Source organism: Zonotrichia leucophrys, chromosome 2 (assembly GCF_028769735.1).
Source record: "Zonotrichia leucophrys gambelii isolate GWCS_2022_RI chromosome 2, RI_Zleu_2.0, whole genome shotgun sequence".
Classification (NCBI taxonomy): Eukaryota; Metazoa; Chordata; class Aves; order Passeriformes; family Passerellidae; genus Zonotrichia; species Zonotrichia leucophrys.
Window position 1 is genome coordinate 150,796,125 of NC_088171.1, and position 8,045 is coordinate 150,804,169.

Genomic DNA, 8,045 nt, shown 5'->3' on the forward strand with positions numbered 1-8,045 from the left:
TGGAAAAGCAAACATCCCAGGGCTGCCTCAGCAGAGGGGTTCCCAGGAGACGCCTTTGGAGAGGCTGAAATGAGGCCTCTTATAAAGGGTACAAAATCCTTGGCTCCCACAAACAACAAATGTGACTTCCTGAAGGACCAACCACCAGTGGCATGGAGAGGTCACCAGGTAGGAAAACTTCAGGGTGTTTGTGTTTTGTACAGCCTGGGATGGGGGCAGCTCAGATGGAATATGGCTACTCTTTAATAAAAGTGAACTCCAGGAACACAGAAGGATTCTTTAGGCAGAGGCAGAACTGTGATTTTAAAACTATACAATCATAGAAAGGCTTAGGTTGGAAGTGATGTTGAAGCTCCAAACCCCATCCATGGGCAGGGATGCCACCCGCAGATCAGGATGCTCAGAGCCCTCATGCAAGAATGGTGCAAGAATAAATTGTTATATATTGGACATGGATTAATTTAGTCTGGGACATCTTAAGAATTGAGATAGAAGGGTCTGGGACAGTGTCCTAATGCCAATAATGGAAACAAAAGACCTTACTTACAGGTAGATTTATAAGGCAGAAACTGGAAGATATCACCAGCTGTTGTAACAGAATGGGTCTTGATTGCCCAGAAAAAAGCCTGGAAGCTCTGAGCTCAGCTGTGTCACCCTCAGTCCCAAAATAGGAAGATGCTGCATTGACAGTTATGAGTCTCTGATAGAATCACAGAATCAAAGAATATCCTGAGCTGGGAGGGACCCACAAGGATCACTGAGTGCAGCTCCAGTCCCTGCACAGGACACCCCAAGAATTCCAGGCAGACCTTGGAGCCCCATCTGGTACCTAAAGGGGCTGCAAGAAAGTTTGAGAGGGATTTTTCACAAGGGCATGGAACAACAGGACAAAGGGGAATGTTTTTAAAATAAAGGAGATTAGATATAGATTTAAGGAATAAATTCTTTCCTGGGAGGGTGGTGAGGGCCTGGCAGAGGTTACCCAGAGAATTTGGGGCTGTCCTTTCCCTGGAAATGTCCAAGGCCAGGTAGGATGAGGCTTGGAGTAACGTGGGGTAGTGGAAGGTGTCCCTGCCCATGGCAGGGGGTCAGGGACTGGACCTGGATAACCTTTAATATCCTTCTCCACCCAAACCATTCAATGATTTTATCATTTTAATGACCAGACCAGGCCTATGTAAGGAAGGAGGAAAAAAAAAAATTCTCTCATTTGTACTGTGCATTTCTACTGAATTGAGACAAAGCATTACAGGACTGCAGCTACAACTGGGGAACATTTCTGTGTGGAGAGGGAAGGACATGCCCTTATCGAGCTGTCCTTTCACAGCTCCTCTGAGTAAATGTTTTAGCAGAACACAAAGTTTCCCAGTACAAGGCCAACCTGCTGTACTTGCACAAAGCCATTTACATGCTCACTCACATCATGTATCCTGAGGAAATGTTCAGAACCAGGCAGGACACCTTACTCAGCAGTGACATTGCTCTCTGGTTCTTGTAAAGGATAATTTACACAGTTTACTGAGTGAGTGAAATACAATAGAAGGTTAAATGTCTCACCTGAAACCAAATACAACCTCCTCATTGCCCTCCTGAAATTACAAAAATCCCTGCAATGATAAAGGAAAAACACATTTCTTTAAGGCTCTGAGAGTTCGCTCAACAATAAAATGTAACAATAACAGAGAATTTTATAAAAGAAGCTTCTTTTTCTCTTTTAGATCATTTTAATGCATGTCTCCTTACACTGCAGTGTCTTATCCACATCAAAGATGTATTCCACAGGTTAGTTAAGAGCAATGTGCTGTTCCTTGCTCTTGACAGTTCATCCCAGTCAAGGAGTCCTCCTTGTGTGGGATCAGCTGTGAGAAAGGAGGAGGCTTCCCCCCGTTGCAGAAATCAGTGTCACTTTTTGACTCATGTTAATGAATGCTCTGCCGTGTTACCTGAGGCTTCTTGAGGGGAATTATCTCTCTTGTAGCTTCTGCAAGCCGGGTGCTGCCAGGTCACTGTGACCTGACAGACACAGCCATGGGGGAGTGAAGTGGGAGAGTGACAGCACAGTTATCCTGGGAAGATCTGAGGAGGGTTTATGGAACAGTCAAAAGAAAAAAAAAAAATCAGGATGTATTTTTAACGTGGAGTGCGAAAAAGGAAAATGCTAAAAGGAAAAATAATAAATTTAATTCCTTATTTAGAAATTATCAATTTATTTCTTTTTTTTCAGAAGCCCACACTCAAGTGACAGTTGGTGATATTAATACAGCCTGTATTTGGGACATGTCACATGGAAAGAAGTGATCCACTGAGCAGTGGGGCTGGAAACAATGAGGAATATCAGCCCTTGTTTGGAGGAGAAGGTTTGTGGAGGAGAAAATCGTCATAACTGCCTTGTATTCCCATAGTGACAGAGGGAGAGGACAGCCCTTGGTATCCATGGTGTGTGTGAGCAAGGAACGCTCGTGATGCACAAAATGCTGAGAGCCACTATCAGAGAGTTTTAGTAATTTAAAGGGAATGATAGAAATTCAAAAGTGATTCAAAAACTGTCCACACATCTATATTTATTCTCGTTTTGGTGAGTCAAACTCTGATTTTGGTGAGGGATGCTCTTTGGTGGGAGGACTTGAAGAGCTCAACTCCGTTTTCCCCTGGTTCATCTCCAAGGTGGCACCTGGTTGCGAGCCAAGAATTCTCTGTAGAAGAGGAGAAAAAAGAGCAGAGGGTAGAGAGGTGATCAAGACCAACAGAGGATAGAGATTTAGTGAAGAAACAGAGGGATGTGGTAAAGAAAGGAGAAATTTTTCCATTCATAGCATCAATATAGCTCCAACATGATGCTGCAGCAGAATTGAGACTGACACAAAACATGCCTGTGCCCTTGGTAACTTTGAGCTCATCATTGGAAGCAGTGATGGATTCTTAAATTTAAATCATTAAAATAAAGCCAAATCAAAGCAGCTTCTGAGAATCCATTCAGAGAAAGCTCTCTTATTGTGCCAAGAGTAGCCTGTGTGCCAGAGCTCTAAATAAGCAGTCTAAATATACAGGTTCATAAATCTTGTGTGAGAAATTAAAACAAGGGAAAGGACATTGATTTATTATATGTTTGCTGGAAAGCTTAAGACTTCATCTTTCATTATAATAACAGTGTCCTCCGTGCTCCGTAAGGGGGCAGAACTGCTTGACTTCAATTGTGCTCTTTTTTGTTGTGTTTTTTTTTTTGGTTTTTTTTGGTTTTTTTTTTGTATGTAATTATAAGGTGAGTAGAAAGTTTTCCCAGAACACCAATCTTATCAGTTCCACTTTTAGGTTGTTTCTAGATTCCCATTAAAAGTTTACAGCTCAGTCTGAGTTCCCCAAAAAGAAACCAACCCTCTTGAATTTGCAGTACAGCTCTTGTTTCTGGGAAAGGATTTTGTAGGAATTGCCACAAAAATTGGGAGAAGCATTTGAGAGCTCAGGTGACTGATGGACATCAAATAAATGTTGCTTCTTATTAAGGATTAATCATAGAATCATAGAGTGGTTTGGGGTTGGAAGGGACCTTAAAGATCATCCCGTTCCAATCCCCTGCCATGGATTTCTGCTATCCCAGGTTGCTCCAAACCCCATCCAACCTGTCCTAGAACTCCTCCAGGGATGGGGCAACCACAGCTTCTCCAGGTAACCTGTGCCAGGGCCTCACCACTCCAATATAGAAGAATTTCTTCCTAATATCTGATCTAAACTTGCCTTTTTTCAGTTTAAACCCATTGGCAAGGCCATTAATGAATGAACAGGAATTTTATACCAGATGCAGATACACACCGATCTATTAAAAATTTATTTTATGGATAATTCCTAAAAGTGTGGTGGCTTTTATTTTTTCTTTTTTTTTCTTCTTTTCCTTTTATTTTTTTTGTCCCTCACTTGTAGTGCCTTCATAACCTCCATACTTGAGTAGCCCCAGTGCCCTGTGCTGTGTGGAGAGAAGGAGGTTAAATGGTTAAATCCCTTCATCTCTGTGAATCACAGCCTTGGGCTGTGACTGGGGCTTGTCATCTCTGAATTTGGGATGTACACTTATTTTCCAACTCTGTCACTTTTCATGATCTTTATCTCCCTAAAACTTTCATGATCCAGATGTTCCCTGCTGGCTTAGGTGGCTGTGCTGGAAACCATCCCCACTTAGTGCTGCCTGATGCCTGTGACACAAATCTGTGTCCAGTAATCAGAGGAAGAAAATGGTATCTGCAGAGCATAGCTAGATTTAATTAGAAGAATAATAAATATCTCAGACTTTGGCACACAACATCTCCATCATGGTTCACTGCCTGTACCAACAGCTCCATGAGCAGCTATTCCCCCTCTCCATACCTCAAGGCTGACTTTACCTGGATAATAGTACTCACTGCTGAGGCACTTAATAAGGAGAAATATTGTGTCAGGCTGGAGGAAATCAAAGAAAAATTATCTGGGCAAGGAATTTTATTAATGTTGCTCAATGTCAGCATCTGAGAGAAGTTTTAGGATGACTGTCTTCAGTGCTGTAAATAGCATCCTCCTAGATTGATACCTTAAAACAGCTGGCACACCTGATTTTTTAATTTTTTTTTTCCAGATGGCTGAAGAAAATCTTCATGCCAGTCATGGTCAGGTTTTTCTGTAAAGTTGTTTTTCTTTTTCTTTTTTTTTCCCCTCAAGGTAGGGATGGAATTTGAAAATCTCCCTTCTAAAACTGACCTACTCTTACATAAATTGTTATAACTCAAAAAAGACAGTGAATACAAGGGGTGGGCTTGAGCCAGCAACCAGCAAAAATGTTCAGGACTTTAACTGGAGGGTTATATTCTCCTCCATTGTATCTCAAAGGCAGTACCAAACAGGATGTTCTAGAAAAGATGCCTATCTTGGAGAAAGAATTGTCTTCTATTTTTACCCTCAACATTTTCTTTTACTCCCCTAAAGATTTCTTCTAAACCTGAATTGCTCAGGGAAAAATCCTCATTTCCTGGCATTCCAGCTTGTCTGACTCCACTGTGAGATGAGGCTTCTGTTGGCACAGGGGCAATGGGCACACGCACAGCTGGGTTTAGCAGTGGCAGGATGAGGTTGTAGTTGGCTTTTCCCCTTTAAAGTCCTTCAAATGGGCAAAACATCAACTTTTTCTCCCATGGATTGTAGGTTGCCTCCTGGGTCTAGAAGCAGAAGTGGATCTGGGCTGGAGTGCCAAGTAACTCTACTTTCCACCCAGATTTTGCTGCTGCAAAGAAAGGGAATCTTCAAATTTGGGCAGGTGCCACAGAGACTGATATCTCTGCCTCAGTGCAGCTATGGATCTGGTCATCAAAATGCAGAATAATTCCTTGCACTGCCTGACCTGATGGCCCAGATGGCTGTTCCATTTCACATGAGACCCACCAAAGACCTCAGGTCATTGGCTTAGTAAATCCTGTGAGTCCCTCAGCCTTTCTCCAGGCAAAAAAGTCTTTGCACAAAGACCTTGAAGGGCAGAAGAAGGAGGAGGGTCAGAATTTCCATCTCACTCACTGGGCACAGAGGGCACTGGGAGAATTCACAATGGGCACTGGGCTGGAGAACTCTGCCCATATCCCAGCTTTGCTTTGCTTCCTTGCTGGAGAGTGGAAAATAATTTCCCCAAGACTCTTGAGCTAAGCAGATGGGACAGTTTGATTTTTTGGGAGTTTAGGGGTTATTTCTCTTCAATCTCAGCCTAATTTCCATGTTCTCCAGGGAAGTGGTCATGGCATTAAGTCTGCCAGAGCTCAAGAAGTGTTTGGACAGCACTCTGAGGCTCATGGTGGGGCTCTTGGGGCTGTCCTGTGCAGGGCCAGGAGCTGGACTCAATGACCCTTGTGTGTCCCTTCCAGCTCAGTTAGGCCAGTGAGATGGAATTATCTTCTCTTTCCTTAGAGGTGATTTCTAGGAATTAAGCTTCAGAATTCCCTGGAGGTCAGTGTGCCTTTTTTTGCTCCTTGCACTGGATAATGGAAAAGCCACAGACTTCAGCAAGCTGATGAATTTCAGCAGTGGCTGAAAAGGCACAGTACAAATACAGAGTCCACAGGTACTGAGAAACCTCTGGAGAATAACAGCGAAAATGAGAAGAGGATGTGAAAACAACATGTGAAGAGAAAGTGAAACAGTTGGATTTGTTTAGCCTAGAAAAGAGAAACCTAAAGGAAGCCAGGTGTGTGTTCTTCCAACAAAGGAGAGGGAGGCTGTGAAGATCAATAGTTCTGTGCCCTTGGTGACTAAAACAACATGAAATCTGTTCCACTCCCAGCAAAGAAAAGAAATTAAATGCCATAGAAGAAAATGAAGAGTGAATGTTGTCTGGAGAGGCTGTGAAAACTCCTTGGATGTTTACCAGGAGACCCGAGGCACACAAACTGTGGAGTGTTGTAGGTGTCCTTGATTCTGCCTTGGTGCAGAGGAGGGGTTTAGGATAGAGGTTCACAATTTGGGGAAAATGAAGGTACCTGAGAAGGTGAGAAGCCCCAGAAAATTACTTTCAGCCTTGTTTTTTGCTGCTTCTATGCCCAAAGCCTCTATTTTTGAAGCTGTAGGAAGAAAAACAAACACACACCACCTCCAGCCTCCTTTCTTTTAACCAAAGCAAACAGCCAGACTAGAACAAAATAATTTTCAAGGGAATTTGGGAAGAAGAGTGAAGCAGAGAGGTTACTCATCTGCTCTAGAAAAGAAGGATAGCTCAGAATTAAAAAGTCCAAAAGCTTCAGAAGTCGATGACCTTTATGTCCATTGCATCCCTTGGAAATCCACTTCTAAATAAATATTGCTGGCTGACGCATGCTCTAATAAAAACGGCATATTGCAGTCATTTGCTGGTTGGTTCAGAGCCTTGTCAGCTCATTCACAGCACATTTACTGCCAAATCATTCCTTTAATCACAGAACAAGAAATGTTACACACGCTGAGCAAATCTCCCTCATTAGTTTGGGTGGGTTATCACTGCAGGATGGGAAATCTCAGCTTCTGTTTTCAGAGGAGGTCGTGTAACCCATTGTGTGTGTCAGTCACAGCTGGCACGTCCAGGGCTCTGCCAGGATGGAAACCACAGCCTTGGGCTTCCATAAAGCTGATTGTCCACCTCTGAAGATGCTTCACCACCACTGCCCTGGGTCAGACACACCCGTGCTTTCACTGAATGTGAAGAAATCTTGTGGAAATAATTAAAGTCCTGCTCAACCTCAGTATAGTGTTGGGATTTGACCCTTTCTAATTGTGATACACCAGTGGAAATTAAATAAGTAAAATTAGTCAAATAAATAAAGCAAGTTAAATAAATAAATAAGTAAAATAAGAGGTGTGGCTGCAAGTGTCCCTTGTGCCCACCATCCACAGCCTTCTGAAGCACATGGAGCTGTTGGAGCAAGTCTAGAGGAGGCCACCAAGATGATTAAAGATGATCTATTTCCATCTTCTCCTGCCACAGAAATTTCATATTTATACTGTTCTGGCAAACTCAAATCAAGACAAAAAGAAGAAAGTATTTTGAATCTGTGTGTGTCAGTCACGGTTGGCACATCCAGGGCTCTGCCAGGATGGAAACCACAGCCTTGGGCTCCCATAAAGCTGATTGTCCACCTCTGAAGATGTTTCACTATCACTGTCCTGGGTCAGAAATACCTGTGCTTTCACTGAAGGGTGTTTTTTATTCCTAGAAGTCTTGTGGAAATAATTAAAGTCCTGCTCAACCTCAGTATAGTGTTGGGATTTGACCCTTTCTAATTGTGATACACCAGGGGAAATTAAATAAGTAAAATTAGTCAAATAAACAAAGCAAGTTAAATAAATAAATAAGTAAAATAAGAGGTGTGGCTGCAAGTGTCCCTTGTGCCCACCATCCCCAGCCTTTGAAGGACATGGAGCTGTTGAAGCAACTCTAGAGGAGGCCACCAAGTTGATTAAAGGGATGGGGAAGTTCCCCTATGAGGAAAGACTAGGAGAATTTATTTTTTTCAACCTGGGAAGGAGAAGGCTTGGAGTACCTCATTGTGTCCTTCAGGACCTCAAGATAG